Source organism: Aythya ferina (genome assembly GCF_964211825.1).
Source record: "Aythya ferina genome assembly, chromosome: 17".
NCBI classification, from domain to species: Eukaryota; Metazoa; Chordata; class Aves; order Anseriformes; family Anatidae; genus Aythya; species Aythya ferina.
This window is the reverse complement of record NC_140316.1, coordinates 12,423,205-12,439,635: the sequence shown is the minus strand read 5'-3', so window position 1 is coordinate 12,439,635 and position 16,431 is coordinate 12,423,205. Positions and strand designations below refer to the sequence as shown.

The 16,431-nt window shown below is 49.0% G+C and overlaps 1 long non-coding RNA gene across 1 annotated transcript in view; it reads right to left on the bottom strand.

Annotated features, from left to right (window-relative positions):
• Window positions 1-13,722: 13,722 nt before the first annotated feature.
• Window positions 13,723-16,431, bottom strand: part of LOC311446332 — an 85,725-nt gene continuing 83,016 nt past the window's right edge. Inside the window, exon 16 of the long non-coding RNA XR_014698842.1 lies at window positions 13,723-14,014. This is a non-coding gene — a long non-coding RNA (uncharacterized lncRNA). The remainder of the gene's footprint in view (window positions 14,015-16,431) is intronic.

The following is a 16,431-nucleotide window of genomic DNA, read 5'->3' as shown; positions in this document are numbered from 1 at the left end:
CGGCCCTACCACTGATTCGTGACCTTTAGCGAGGCAGATGCCTTCTCTCCGCACACCTCCTGCCTGGCTGGGACTGTCAGTGGCTGTGCAAGCCTGCAGCACCTGGAGCAACAGGACCGAGGTGTTGGTAGAGGCTTCGTGGCATTTGAGGGATGCCAGCAGTAGATTATCACCAGCTTGAATCACTGCATGAACACAAAGCTGCTCCATCAGACACAAGGCTGTGCCTCGGCCACCCCTTTTCTGGCCTCGCTGTGAAACCCTGCTGGTGGCAGATCTGCCCCTGCTGCAGGTTCCTCTGGGGGCCTCCACGCACGGCCAGGGCACAAGCAGAGCTGGGCTCCAGGGAACGTTTCTGAACAAAACTACACGAGATAGAAGGTTTTGTGTCTTGTTTTGTGTTTTTCCATACAGGGTATGGTGGTTTGGCATCTGTCAAGCGACCAGATTAAGAACAGATGGGGAGAGATGTGAAACCCCATTGATCTCTGAGGGATTATTTCAGAAACGCAGAGCACAAGCGCATGCTGGATTCCGGCCCCTGCTCTCACATCCTTCCTGCAGGGACTGCCTGAAATGGGTTTCATGCTGGTGGGGAGTTCTTCTGCTCCCGTGCCTCGGGCACCTCTGATCTCTTGTCCCTTTCCTGCCCCGTCCAGCCTGCACCATCTCATGTCTTATTGGGGATGTCCGGGGGGAACTGCTTGGGGAGAAGGGCTGCTCCCTGCCCTGCACTCCCAGCCTGAAGGCACGGACACCCTGACACCCCTCCTTTGTCCACGCTGCATGCTGCAGGCAGCCGGCTTGTAGCTCCATTTCACAGCTGGATTATTGTCTATCTTTAAAACAAGTCAGGTTGCAAACTCCACATAACGTTCCTACTCCAATGCTGTTCCTAGCCCGGGTATCACCACATGCATTTTTTGCTTGCAGCCAGCAGAGGACACTTGCTTTCTTTGCAAAGAGTTTGCCCTCCACTTGGATGCAAGAAGGCAAAAGAGGAAAAGATGCAGAGCTTGGCCACATGTGGGCACTGGAACAGCAAGAGATGGGCCCGTCCCAGGCTGCATTTCAGCCCCAGGGCTCTGGTGGTGCCTTTTTATTTAGCCTTTCATGAGAAGTTTGAGCTGTGCCTGCAGCAGGCTGTGAACCAGGCAGGCTGGCTGTGCTGGGCTCCCTGGGCCACATTAGTGGCCATCCCCTCGGGCTCGTAGCCCCCAGGTGAGGCATTACCAGGCTTCATGTCGCTGCGCCTGACTCCGTGGATGGCAGGAGGACCGTGGGCGGACTTGGCAGTGTGGATGCTGGTAGCAGTGCAGATCTGAGTGCAAAATGCAAAACCTTGGCAAATGCTCTGTTACTGAGCTCGCTGTTACATGGCTGTGCAACCAAACGAGCTTCCATCGGGATCAGATAAATAACTGTGCACACAGAGCGCCTGAGATTCAGACAGCTCAAAAGACTGTATCAAAGCCAAGCCAGGGCTAACCCCTGACCTCTGCAGCCTGCTGGCTGCTCTGTCGGCCTGGAGGAACATTAAAGTTCCCCAGTATTCAGCTGTGCATGCCAGGGAGTGCTGGACAAGCCAGGGTTGCAGCCCACAGCCCCACGGCTGCTAAGGCAGGTCCCTGCAGTTCTGGGGCAGTGAACTGCTGGAGTGAGAGGTGCTGGGGCTCCCAGGTGCCCGGAGCAGCTCAGCCCTGTTGGAAGGAACCTCCCTCCTGCACATGGCCCACAGCCCTGAGCCAGGCTTGAATGCAGGACAGCAAAACTCCCCATGTGGCAAACGGCCCACAAACTGCCCCCGTCCCATCAGGGGCTGATCTGGTGAGCAAGGGCTGGGACATCTGCAGGGCAAGGTGTCATGGCACTGACCTCAGTGTCTCTGCCTGTAAATATGCTGTTCCTGCTCTCCTTTTTCAGGCCAGCCCTGTTTGTGTTTGCAGGGCATGCCTCTGGGGAGAAGGAACTCAAAAAGGCTGTTTTTGTTTACACTCGTGTTTTCTAAGTGGGTAACTTTTTGTATAAGGGTTGCTACTGGCTTTCCCCACCTCATGCGGAACACTGATGTATTTTAACTCTGGTGATTTACAGGAGAAGAACCAACAAAGGGAGGAAGAACACAAGTGAAATCTCAGCAGAAAGCGCAGGAGGTGTGGGCCACGTGTGACAAACACTGCACTCACTGTGCTCTGTAAAACCGACACAATCCTATCTAACCAGTAACCACGTGTCCTTAAATCATCTTCTTTGAATCACAGCAGAAAAGCGATGTACGGGAGACGTACAGGCAGACTTTGGGTCCACACCAAGCAGCTGAAAAGCTTTGTCCAGTGAAGCCTGACCCTGCTCTGGCCATAAAAGTCCCACATTGTGCTTTAAAGATTTGCTAGCTGGGGTTAAGCAGCTTTCTGGTCCGGTTCTGGTCACATCAGCTAGATGTACCAAGCCTTCCTAGTCCATTAACAAAAAGAGCTGGCAGGCCTAGATTTGATGACTGTCTGAACAATATGAAGAGGTGGTGATTTGCTGGCAATGTGTAAAAACAGGCAGCAAATCAGCTGGCAACATGCGCTGGATTGAAATTAAATCAAAGCAAAAGGCAGATGACTTTGAATGGGCTCCAAAGGTCACAGAGAAACAAGCACAAAATGATACGGTTCACTGGAAAACAGAGCAAGCAGAAGGAGCACCGCATCTTCTTGGCACTGGGAGCTGCTGGCATCTATTTGCTACAAATGTATTTCGGAGTTAAAAAAAATATAAATTTATCTGGGGGGAGGCTGAAGGCATAAAAAGACAATTAAGTGGTACAGAGAAGCCTGCCATGGCACTGCGGAGAGCGGGCAGAAACCACGGTGCTGGGAAGGGCTGAGCACACAGCGGGGTTGTGATGCTGTGGGGATGGGGATGGTGGTCACGGGCTCTAAGGTGGCTGTGCAATGGGCACTCCGAGGGGCTGGCTGTGGGGCCATTTCTGTGCCTCACCTGTGCTCCACGCTGGCCCAAGCATTCCTCACTCACTGGGAAGGGCCTCCTTCATGCCATATGGGCTGCTCGAGTTGATGGCTACTGGGTAATTGAATGTGTAAATGCAATTAGCACAGAAGAAACATCTCCAGCACTTGAACACTGAGGCCAATGGTCCCATCTACAAGGGGAGATGTAACCAGCAATGAGCAAAAACCAAACGAGAACCTTTGCACTGAGGACACAAAACAACAGTGTACCAAGTCAGTGGCAGAAGCACCCTCAGGGCAGTGCAAGGAACAGATGGGTCAGCCTGACCACGGTGGGATGTCTGAGCAGGAGAATGTGTGTGGAATTTGGTACTTTCCTTATCACAGGGTGCATGCAATACCATTGAAACGTATGAGTCAAAAGTTTTCATCACCTGGCAGTTTGGTTAGCACAGCATTAAATTCTCTCTGCAGCTTTGGGGCTGGCAGCAGGTGATTTTCCTACACCTGGATGTTCTAGCAAGGATAAAACAGGCAGGAAAAGTGCAGATATCCCCTTCTCTCTTGGCTGTTAGCAAGGGCAGACCCTAGCCCCACTATTAGCTCCTACACAAGGTGTTTCCTCAGTATGGAGTGCATGCAATCCCATGCATGCCCCTTGCCATGGGGCTGTGAGGGATACACAAGCTTCATCCGAGGGAGGAACTGTCTCAGTGCTGTCTGCCTGGGTGGAGGAGTGGGTGGTGGGTGATGCCACTTCCAATTCCTAGCGGGAATCTGGATGTGTCCGTGCTGGGAAATTGCAAAACACTACGTTGTACTAATTAATGCCAAACGGGAGGGCTTTGAATATACACCATCAAACTAACCTTTAGCAAACCCCAGATTCCTTCCATCCATGGGTATCTCATAAAAACATTTATATTTATTACGTGGTAATGGAAACACACCTCAAGAGCACACTGTCCAGCACAACCATAATGCTGAGTTAGGCTTAAATTGTCTAACGCGCCCAGAAGGAAACACCGCTCTGTTCATTCATGCTCCAGGACTGCTATTTTCACCACTGGCAGCTCCTGCTGCACTAACTAAAATACTTCTGATCCAGTCCAACAAGTTTTTTTCCAGGTTTGCTTCTCCACAGCGAAACCACAGATCGTGCTATATGGAAAGCTCGGAGCCTCGAGAAGTGTAGAGTTACTGTAGGTTGCAGCGGTTGGATTTGATCCTAAAACAATGAAACCGAATGTGAAAAAGACACAGATGGCTGTCGCCTCTGTGCCATTTGGAGTGGTTTTTGGTTTCTAGCCAGTCAGCCCCATGCCACAGTTATGCAAATAAAGGCAGCAGAGTTCGATGCAGTGGTACACACATCTCCAACAGGCTGTGGCAGGAGGGATGAAATAGCTGCGTGTTTCTGAAGAGGGCAAGAAGATCAGCACGCCAGCTTGAAGGACAGAGGATTTAAGGACACGGAGTGAAACCTGTGGAAACCTCCTTGGGATGGGGGCACACAGGAGCAGTTCAGCCCTGCTGCCCTACCACCAGCAACGAGAGGCAGAAAAGGAAAGTCTGACGAGAACAGGAATGAGAAGAAGCCATGGGAAAATGGTTCAAATTGCCTTGACAGAGGGCACACTGCTGAGGTCAGACCCTGAATTCCGCAAGGTGTAAGGGGATGTACATGAAACTGCATCCTCTTACTCCAGGGTTACACATAGCCCTGGTGAATTCCAATAAGAAACACACAGAACTGCAGACCCCTTTTAAAAATGCTGCTCTTCAGTGAGACACCAGCAACAGAACAGATTTTGATAGCTGATAATTAAACTCCTAATCAAGCCCTTTTTAAAGATGCCTGATGGTTCCCTTCTCAATCTCCTGTAAGGATTGGGAAGGCTTAGAAATGTAATACAATTCTGTGGCTGAGTTAAACATCAGGCAGGTTTCAGACTGTGTTTTACTAGAACCAGATGAATTTCTAAGCTTGAAATCCAGCGTACAGAATGCTGATTAAGTTTGATCTGGTGACCATCTGTCCTTGTGTTTGTAGTATGAGTAGCTAAATGAAATTCTGGAAAAAAAGGTTATCTTAAATACACACAGGATAAAGCAAATTGAAGAAAGCCCCATTCACTGTTGCTATGTGAATCTTCTCAGCAAGAGGGGAAAATTAGGTCTGTCTCTGAAGTTACATATGCTCAAACTCACTTTTTTGACTCTTGGAAGCTGAAACATCAAGCTGTAAGCTTTGCTTTAATTGCATCTTGTGAATTTTCCCTTAGCTGCACACTAAAGCCAAGCAGACAATACATTGATTTCTGGTAATTAGAAATGTTTTAGAGCAAGTCAGTATCTTGGAAGGTGTAAACTGGTGCTGCTCAATGCAATTTCTCACCCTTTCTGCCTCTGCTTGGGCCATTAATCACCACAAATGACTCCTTCTCTCTCTTTCTCTCTCTTCACCTTTATATCCGTCTATGTATCTATCCATCTTTTCATTTAGATAGAGCATGAGAAGACAACTGAACTGTAATATCTCAATAACCAACCAAAGGTCATTAAAGAGCAGAGGTGATGGCTGCCAGATTTTTTTTTTCCAGTCATAATGGAAACTTGCTGGAGAAAAGAACAGCATGAGAAGTGGTGGCATAACATAATGCCCTCCTTTGAAGAGAGACACTGAGAGGCTGGGCCCATCAGCAGCCTGAAAGGGGAAGAGAAAGTATCAGGAAAAGCAGAAAAATAGCACTGGGGGATCCCACATACAGAAACAGAGACAGTGCTTGTGAGGCTGGCTAACGGAAATGGTTTCTGACATGCAAAGGCACCAACGTCTGGTCCCCGAGCCCCAGCTCACGCCACGCAGTTCTCCTCCCTTCGTGTGAAGAACCGCAGGGAGCGCAAAGCAAAACCAAATTCAGTCCGTGCCCCGTGCCAGTTTTCCCCGGCTGCCCGCGGGACTTTGCTCTTTGAAACGGAGGGTATCTGTTCTTTAAAAGGATTTGTTCACATGTCAGCAAGTCCGTCTGTGTACCAAAGGGAAGCCGCCGAGGATGGCTGCAGGGCTCGGGCTGGGGCGCGGGACAGCTGCACAGGAGGAGGCGGCTCTGCAATAACCACAACAGAAGCGACCGGCTGGGAGCTGGGGAGCACCTTGGGTGTGGGAAGCTCTCCGCTACTCCGGGAGCTGCCTGCTCCAGGCTTTCCCACCGCTTACCCTGAGCCCGACTGCTCGATCTCTTGACAAGAGGGAAAAGCCACGAGAAGTCCTTGCAGGGGCTAGAAAGGAATTTGGCAAGAAGAGCCACCCGGGCGCCTTTGAAACTCCAAGTGTGTTGGCTTGTCTGCTCTGGTGACTCCCTGCGTCCCCAGGCACGTGGATTCCACAGGTGTTAATGCTCAGCGAGGTGGGCCCTGCTCATTTCCAGTGGCCAGGAGGGAGGCTGTAGGGACAGTACCTGTGCAAGTGCATCTGGCTTCGATAAAACCCTGCTATTAGCGTTCAAAGTCTCTGGCTGACACAAGAAAATCCAGTCGTTAGGCTGCTTTCTACCTCAAACAACCTAGGAAATGAACACATCGGGCATCATTGGACTAAATTTATGCTTTTTACATGGCCATTTTCTTAGCATTTTTTTTCCTCTCTGAAGTTTAAGAGACGCTTGTTTTTCTTGCTAATTCTTTCCTCCCGGGTGCTGATAGGGATCTCTGTAACACGAAGCCAGCTGGAAGAAATTCAAGCTGCTTTCTAAATGCTGTTATGATAGAGTGCAGGGGACGTGTCTTTGAAGCTGCTGGACTCCAGAGATGTCCCTGATTCAGGAGAAACGCAAGAGGCAATTAAGCTCTTTTTCTGGACCAGGCTTGGAGCCCCTCCATGTGAAAACACAACCACTGGCTGCTGTCACCCCACACTGACCTCCAGGGAGAAGAGAATTTGGGCAGCTGTTATTTGGTCTATCTGGGAAGATGGGGGCGCTTGGCAGAGCCACCTCCTGGTGCTAGGGAGGCTGCTTTGGCTTTGTTCAAACTAAATAGCCCAGGTCAAGGGGAGGTGTGAAGATCCCGTGATTTGTGGTTCACATCTCAGACACGTTACGTCCTCTGTTAAACCCGGAGTAGGAGAAGGAACAAGGGGGTCCCATCTCTCTGCCTTCACAGAGTCGAAGACACTTGTTGAAAGCAGAACCTGTTGCTGGCAAATGTGTGAGATGAGTCAAGGCAGCAACCTTGCAACAGGACATGGGAATTGTGAAGATTTTCATGCAGGAGATATTGTTTTATTTTTTATTTTTTAATTTTATTTTAGTTCCTTTGCTTCTCATTGTCCTTTCTTGCTGCACTGATCCTGCTGTACCTGCATGGATCCCTGTGGGAATGGCCTCCATGACACTGCTCTGACAAACAGTGGCTGTCCCTGGATTAACACAAGTCCATGTGTGGGACAGAAAGGGGATGATGGTCACCATGGCCCTAGCTGGATTCTGCTCCTGTCCTGTCCGTCTCTGGTGGGTCCTCCTCAGGCACTACCACTCAAATTTAATTGAAAAGGGACCACGGAAAGGGACAAGGAGCAAGTCCCACTTCCTGGTCACACAGACAGCTCTTTTTATGTTCAGTGAGCTGACATGCTTTACTCTGCCTCCCCAAAAGGCCCAAAACACCCTTGTGTAAGGTGAAGTGAAAATCCTGGCCTCATGCCTGGGAGCTTCAGGTGTTCAGGCCCAGGGGCTCACACTGCCTAAACACAGCCCTGGCTGCTGGAAAAACCGTCTGGTTACTCCATCCCTCTGCCAGGGAAGGCTTGTTCCTGGTTCTCTCCTTCCTGGTCCTTTCTGCAAACAGGGTTGAAATCCCCACGTAAGGGGGCTCCCTTGGTCCTGAGGCAGGGAGACAGTTCCACAAGCACACACGTTGGTTATCGGCACCTTGAAGCAATACAGGAGGCAGACAAAGAAAAAAGTCCTCTAGGGAAGAGATATTCAGTCTGATGTTTGTACTACTGGTTCAGTCCTAGTTCAAAAGGAAAAAAGCAAGCAAAGGGCTTTCCTCTGAGAAAAGCCCAGTGGTTTATTGAGCTCTGGCCCTGTTTGAAAATCTGGCTTCAGTCATGGCTCCAAGTTTCTTCTTCAGAGGAGAAGAGGCTTAGCGGGACTCCGGCATGGTGGGAGGCTGACAAACCATCGTGAAAACCATTTGTAATGTGTGGGGCCTCGGAAGCAAAAAGAAGAGACAGCCAACAGCCCTGAGGAAGTGCAAGAGGAGAAGCTGCACATGGGTTCCCGGTCCACAGAGATGAATCCAGGTCTGCGCCTTCATCTCCCTCCCCCCTTCCCTTTGTAGATATTTCCTGCGCAGACAGTTTCTATAGGCATTTCCTGGAGAGGCTGCGCAGCCAACGTTGCATTTTTGACATATTTTTTAAAAACCACACTTTGCAAAGTTAAGGGGTGTGTGTAGGGGGAGCACAGAAGCAGAATTGCCGAGGCAACTTTATCTGCACAGACAAAGTGTAAGCAAGTTGCCAGCCAACTCTAACAGACTCTGCATCAAACCGTACAATCTCCTAAAGCACGCAATGGCAAAAGCATCAGGTTGCCTGTCTGGAGTCAGCCTCTCTTGAGCTTTCCAGGGCTCTGCTCCCTCAGCTCAGCCATGCCCTGCTTTTTGCAGGGTGCAAAGCAAAACCCAGAGCAAGGAAAAGCTGGCACCTCCGGCAGCCTCCTGGCCCTGGGTGCTGTTACTCTCATGTCCCTGTGCTCGAATATCCCTCCTCCTGCACCCACCTGCTTGCTCTTGCTTTTTTTACGACGCTACGAGCACTTTGGAGCAGGTCTGTTTTACACGGCTGCGTGCAGCACTTTCTGTGAAGCAATCCTGGTTCCTGGCTGAGAGCTCTGAGCACTCCCAGATCTACATCTATATTTCAGTCCTCTGCCTTGGGAAGACAGAGCACATGGCCATTTTCCCTCCGTCAGGGTGCAGGGAGGCTGGGCCATAGCCTGAAAACTGGATGTAATCCCTTTGCTGGGGGTGCAGTGCCTGTGGCAAAGCCCCAGGAAAGGCTCCCTCTGTTGTATGATTTCAGGGTAGATTTACAGCTCTGAGGAAAGACGTGCACATCTCTGGTCCTGCCCCACAGGGTGGGGAGGAGCCGGGACACCGTCACCAGGGACACCTAATTGCTATAAATGATGGCAGCTGGAAGTAGAGAAATCAGACAGACAGCCCCAGCTCTGCCTTGTTTCTCTTGGCTGCACAGATGAACAAAACTAGGCTGACTTCTGACAAGCCTAATGCCCAGGCAAGGCAGGCACGGTAGTCTGTAAAGGAAAGGAACCCCTCTGGACCATCCTGTCTCCCATACACATACTGGTTTACAAGCATCAAGCACAGGGAAATAGCTTCAGAGGATTTCAAGTCCATATAAGACCACGTAAGAATAGATGCCAGGCTGGCCCTAAGGATGTGGTTGAGACCTGCCAGCTAATTAATTCATTAGTTAAAGAAGTGACTCAGCCAGGGCCAATCCCACCCACCGGTGGCACCTGTAATTAACACGACGCACAGAACTGGGTGAATATCCACAGATAACATCCAGGGATGGCACTTGTGTTGCTCTCCCTGCTTGAATTTCTCAAGACATGTAAGAACACAATGCAGCAGCTCAGGTAGAGCTGCTCAAGGGGAAATAAAAAAGAGGGAGCACCCTGGCAAGAGCACTAGTGGATGAACATGTCCTGTGAACTCCCTGGGACCACTGGGGGCAGGAACTGCCTTGTCCTGAGCCATGCTCAGCATCCACCCCTCCCAAATCAGTGTGCTGAGTGATGCTCAGCCTCACACAGCGCAGTCCAGCAGCTGTAACTCTTCCTCCCCAGCCTGGAGTGAGCACCCAGTGGGTCTCACTCCTCTGACTGGCAAACCTTAACACCAGGAGCGCGAAGCAGTCTCCTGAGTCGCCACCCTCAAAACCCGAAGTAGAGAACATGTTTCAAAATAAAGGCAGCTTGAGTGGTGTCAGCTCTGCTTGTGTTTGTTTCTACGGAAAATTGTTACTCTAATGTGAGTCATGGGAGTAATTAAGGGATAAATAGCAGCACTGCAGTTCGTCAACACCCTGGTGCCATTGCAAAAGCGAAGGGAAGTGTACACATTCTTAGGGAGACACAAACCCAGCCAGGATGCAGGCAAAATAACCATTCCCATCCTCTGGGCTTTGGCAGTCTGCTCTGGCCTTAGTCAGGCTGGTGTCAGTCTGGAATAGCCTTGCTGATGTGATTTACCAGGGAACCAGTGAGGTCAGGGTTGTAACTGTTCAGTTTATGTCAGGATGTACCAGACAGAGAGACCAGTGCAGGAGCCCAGCATCATAAATGTTGTAAGCCCAGATGGATGTTGTTGTTAAACTGGACAGTAAAGGAAAGCATAACGCACAGTTGCATTTTTTTTTTCCCCTTCAGGATATGTTGAACAAAAAGAAGAGCTTACAAATGCAAAAGCACTGAGTTGAATGGGAACTGTGACAGTGCTGTTTTAGTCCTGGCATGATCACTGGAGCTGTGCTAGGGCAAGGAAAGAGTGCATGAGCAAGGAGCTGAGCTGTGTTTGAGTTGGACATCTGCAGCCAAATCTGATGCTGAAGAAGAAAGGCCCACTCGTTAGGGACTGCTGATGCTTCTGAACCACTCTGCCACGGAGTAACATGAAGTTTCTCTGTAGACAAACGAAACAATGCCAGGAAATAGTGCTTGGAGATAGCAGGGAGCTAGAAAGTGACAGCAGTTCCATGCTACTGCAAAACAGGGCAGTGTAGAGGGAGTCTGGAAGCGAGATGGCTCTCGGATGGGCATTGGCACTCGCCAGATATAAGAGGGAGCCCCTGTCCCAGCCATACGGCTGAAATGGCAGCTTTCCAGGCTGGCTGGAGGCTGCAGCAAGTGGGTTAATGTGTTCCAAGTCACGATCCCCCCTGCTAATTAATCAACAGTTTGGCAAATGTTTACTACAGCACCCTCGGTGCTTCTGCACACATCTCCCTGGCACAACGAGCGCCATTTGGACACGGCCAATTTACCTGGCTTCAGGGCTGGCTCACCTGGTGCTCAGCAACCCACGCTGTCCTACAAGAAATGCCTGCAGCCTCCGTTCCTTCTGCCCAGCAGATCTGGCACCACGGCCCCTCGGGGGTGCCAGCATGGGGGGCACTGGCGGCTGCTCTGGAGGGGGATCTGAAGAGTAGTGATGTGTGCTGCAAGTGCTCTGTGTTTGCACCTGTCCCTGTGGAAAGACTGCTTCTCACCTGAGATCCATACTGTGAGCCCTTCATTCTCCATTCTCTTTAGTTTTTGAGGATGATTTCAAGCAACTTACTTTTCCACTTTCTAACAAGCAATTTAAATGCTAAAGGGCAGCTCCTCTGCTGAAGGCAGCTGAAGCCAAGAGAACTGTGACAGTTTATGCCAGCTGAAGCGTTGCCTTTAAGTAAATGTTTTAAACTTTCCACTAAGGAGACTAAAATAAGCCATAGCATGAAACATTAAGAGCAAAGAATGAACTCTGGAGACCAGAGGGATTTGGGAAATGAAATGAGATCCATCTTACTGGCACATTTTTCCCTCCTGTCTATTTTTGGAATTTAAAAAATTCCCCCAGATTCGTCTTCGACAGACCAGCTTTTTGTTCAGAGACCAGCAGTGAGCAGCCTCCCCTTTCACACAGAGCAGGTGAGCTTTGGCAAGCCAACATACAAAATGCAGACCTGGAAACTATTAATATCTTTTACTGCTGGAACATGGCAGGGCCTGGCACAGGTGCTATTTGTTTTCTTTAACAGGCTTTTCAGCTATGCAACTTGCAACCAAATACTAGATGAACAAGAAGATTTCAAGTTAGTGAGCAAGCCGTGATCAACCCAGCTCTCCTCCAGAATGCTGTGACACCTACCATGACCAGGTGGATTTTACTTCGGGCGTTAAATCATGGGTTTGACCATGTGGCTGTGCTAGTTGTGTTTACAGGGTGGAGTGGAAGGCAGCCTGGTCCTGCTCATTGGACTCTGGACAGACTCAGGAAACCTGGGCTCCAGCTCCTGGCCGTGGTATTAACTCTCAGTGGGACCTCAGCAAGTCACTTCAAGCTCAGTTCTCCAGTTGGCTTGCAACCCACATTTTCCACTGACTTTAAATGGGGCAAAGGATCTTTGTTGCCTATGAAAACCAAGCCTCCAAACACTTCAGTATCCCCATGTTTAAAACAAGGAGGAGAATATTTTGAGATCAATGGATAAGAACACCTGCATGTGCTAATACCTACGCACCCTGCCAAGATATTGGGAGATTAAGCAAATATTTTGAAGGGCTGTAGGATCTTATGAGGCGGGTATGGGGCTGTTTAGTTTGTCCAGGATATATTTTTCCCTCCTTTTATTTTTTTTTTTCCACAAATGGGGAGATTTCAGGCAGAGAAAAGAAGAAACATATCCTTTACAGGTTTGGTTTCAGCCGTGCTGATCTGCTTTGTGAAAACTAAACTAAGAACACCTGCACAACCCCTTCTGAGACACAGCAGAGGGACTCTGAACTGAGGAGGAGCACATCTGATGGTGCCCTAAGATTTGGCTTGAATATCTCCAAATGGAACATAGCTGAAAAAGCAAATCATTTAGGGAATGCTCTGTCTGGGTATCACAGACCACAACTCCAAACAGGATGTAATGAAGCTGATAAGAGCTCAGACGAAATTTGCTCTGTAGTGGGAGACTTGATCCATACAGTGTGAAAGCTAGGTCCAGTTTGGGGCGGCGCATTTCAAGGAAGATAATAGACTCAGTGGAGCGTGCGCAGAGAATGAAATGAACGATAAAAAGGTTTTGAAAACATGACCTGTATGGAAAGGTGGAAGGAAGTGACTTTGTTTAGTCTAGAAGAGAGAAGAATGAGTGGAACATGATAATGGTTTTCCAATATTTGCAAAGGGGACAGCGACTGCTGTCCAGAATTCCGGAAGGGCATGAAGAAATCAGTTTAATTTATAGCAAGGAAGTTTAAGACAAGACTGTAGGAGAAGCCACATAAATAGAAAATGCTCAGACAAGCTACCTATGGAAATGTACATCATGGGAAGTTTTTAGGGACTGGACTGTAGCAATTCATATGCAAAGCCAGGTACTTAATAAATCAAACAATCGTGTTTGCAGATGCAAAGGCATAAGATCGTGTCAAGTATGGGCAGACTGATTTACACAAAACAGATCTGAAAGTCACCCAGGTGTGACAACACTGAATACAAGTTGAATCATTCCAATTAAATAAATATAACTGGTGTGGAGATAGCAAACAGCATTACTGTCTTCAAAATTGCTTTCAGACCTCATCTCTATAGCATAATGCATTCCTTAAAAATCACTAATGACAAAGGAAATTACAAAGAAGGGTGACTGTGGTACTGACCTCAACAGTAGAGTGCTACGGCACCTGGAAGGCTTTCAAATCCAGCACATCACAGAATAAATAAGTCACTACATTGTCTGACTCAGGCAATGCACCTTTCTCTTTATCTCTGTCTATTCTCCCTCTCACCTTCTGTGTCTTAAGATTAAAAATAGCAACTTTATGTATATTTTCACCCTCCTAATCACTGGCTCAAGTCACCGTTCTCACAGCCCTGTCTCTGCAGCACGGGCAATTAATCTGCCTGTGCAGCAAGATGGGGAAAGTTCAAGTGTGTCACCTCCAGGTCTGAATATGGAAATGCTACAACAGCAGAAACACGGCGTGCAGGTGGCTCACACAGCCAGTGAACGTATCTGCAGGCACACAGAGGCCATCCACTTCACAGCCCATGCAGAAACCTGCAGGCATCTCCTGACAAAATCCCCAGTCCCAACTCTGATTTCTTACAGGCAACAGAGACCCTTCCCAGAGAGCTGAGCCTTGAGTTTTGTGAATGCTGCTGGTGCGGTTGTTTTGAAATGAGAAGAGGATTTGCAGGAACTACTGCTCCTGTCCAAAGGGAAGTTCCATGTTCCCCATGGGAAGAGGCAGCAGCACCTTGGCGGAGAGAAAACTGCAGTCTTCTGATTGGTTACCGATAAGATTTGGGTGAAAATCCACTCCCAATGATACTATTTGTCCCTCACTAGTCTTGCAAAATCTCTTCCTCTAGGGCTGTTTTTTAATAGTACACCGATAAATTCTGCTGGAGGACAGCAGCACAGGCCAAAGAATGAGTCAAAACCACCCACTGGTTTTAAGGAACTAAGTAGCCTGCAAGGACCAGGTGCTATCATGATGAAAGCTGGTTGTGTGGCACTGCCGCATAGCAAACACATCTCTCCAAAGCTCTAGGTAAGAATAAGGACAGTTACTCCAATCCTGCAGACACAGCCTTGCTCTCTTCCCAAAGTGAAGGCAAAGTCTGTGCCGAGCCAGCTTCTCTGTGGGAAGAGAGATGTGTTCAACACCAAGACGAATGAGGGGATTGCCAGGATGGAGCTCACAGCTGCATGACAGTAATACAGCCCTGCTGGGCAGGGGGAACTTGCTACAAGCACTGACCTACCTAATCCACTGGAGATTGCCTGGCCTTTCTCATCTGCTTGCCAGAAAGGCTCTCAGGTCTGTGCCTCACTGCAGGGATGCCCTGTGTTAGTTCCTCTTCCATTTTTCACTTTTTTTTTTTTTTTTAATTTTTATTTTTATTTTTGTCTAGGAAACCTCGTTAGGCAGGACTGAACGTCCTTGAAAGCACCAGTTATAACAAACAACCAGGGGCAGATCTCAGGCGAGCACTGCATGAGTCAGAGGTCACAGCTGGAACTGCTTTTAGGGGAAATTCAAAATTACTGTCAAAAGCAGTTCTCTCTCATTTTAATTGTAATTGGTTAATCTCATTTTATTTGCCTTGTGGCTATGGCTGTGAAGCTTAGGAAACTCTCGGGGCCCCTGCTCCACTCTCCGTTACCCTGGGAGCAATTCTGAAGGCTTCAGCAAAGTTGCACTGGATTTATTCCTTGTGCCACTGAGACCACAGGCTAGTGCTTGGAGAAAGCTTCGGCAAGGGAGGGAATGGATGTGGCAGATGGCTGTTCCTTTTTCAGAAAGGAAGACAAACAAATGGTATTCACCGATTTAACCCTCCTCATGGCCACTCTGCTAGGAGCTGCCAGTGGCCAGTGCAGGGAGGGATGGGCAGGGCTCCAGGTGGTACAGCTGCTCTGGGAAGGGTTGAAGAGGGTGTCAGGGCAGCATCAGCCACGGATACAGCCCATTAGATTTGGGGAACAGAAAGTCTCCGGGAGCAGTCTGTTCCTGTAAATACATAACACACCACGCACAGTGCTGCTGGCAAACTCTCCACTAACATGTCGAACCTACCTCTGCGGTATGCTAACAGCAGGGCAGTGCTTGTCCAGTGATAGCTCATGGAAATGTGGAGCGCACAGTAAATACAAGTTTGCACAGCAAGACACTGCTGCAAGGCCAGGCGGTGCACTAACAACCTGCACCTCGCCTGGTTTGAGGCTGGCACGGATCGAACACGTCGCTGGCTTGTCTGAGGCCACCACCGCCCCCGCCTCTCCTCGCACACGTGCGCAGTCACAAGGAATTTGCTGCTTTGACTTGCAGGCAAGTCAAAAAGCTGTCGAACAGCGATCACATCTAATACCACTCATCATCACCATCAATTGTTCTCCAAATGAAACAGCCCCCGTCGCCAAGCAAAATGCTTTGGAAGATGTTTTTCCAGTGGACACGCATCCAAAGTAAATACAGGAAAATCTCCTTCTCCAAGCACTTCTCCTGATTACTTTTCATTCAAATCATTAGTAAACCCGAGATACACACACAATAGCACAAGGCTGATGAAAACCCACTTCAACATAGTGCCCCCTTTTTTCCTTTTTCCCAGAGATTAATCCTCTTTGTTGCTCTCAGCCTACAAGAAAAACATCCCGTCAGCCTGTCCAGAGCCAAGACGATGTGCACATCTTCACACATCCTGCCTGTGAACATCCTTCGCCAAATAACCTGCCAGTTCTGATGGGACCCTGGTGCTGCAGCTTTGGGATTTTGTTTTCAGGCCACACCATGCTCCACCCTTCTGACTAAATCCCATCTCATCCAGAAGCCCAGGTTGTCTGCCTTGGTGTAGAATGAGTGGAGGGAACTTCTTCCTTCTCTAGGGGCTGGGAAGGAGCCCCTGTCTCTTTGAGAACTGAGAGCAACCCCACATCCCCGACAATGACAGTTTCACAGAATCACAGAATCACAGAATTTTCTAGGTTGGAAGAGACCTCAAGGTCATCGAGTCCAACCTCCAACCTAACGCTAACAGCCCTCCACTAAACCATATCCCTAAGCTCTACATCTAAGCGTCTTTTGAAGACTTCCAGGGATGGTGACTCCACCACTTCCCTGGGCAGCCTGTTCCAATGCCTCACAACCCTTTCTGTAAAGAAGTTCTT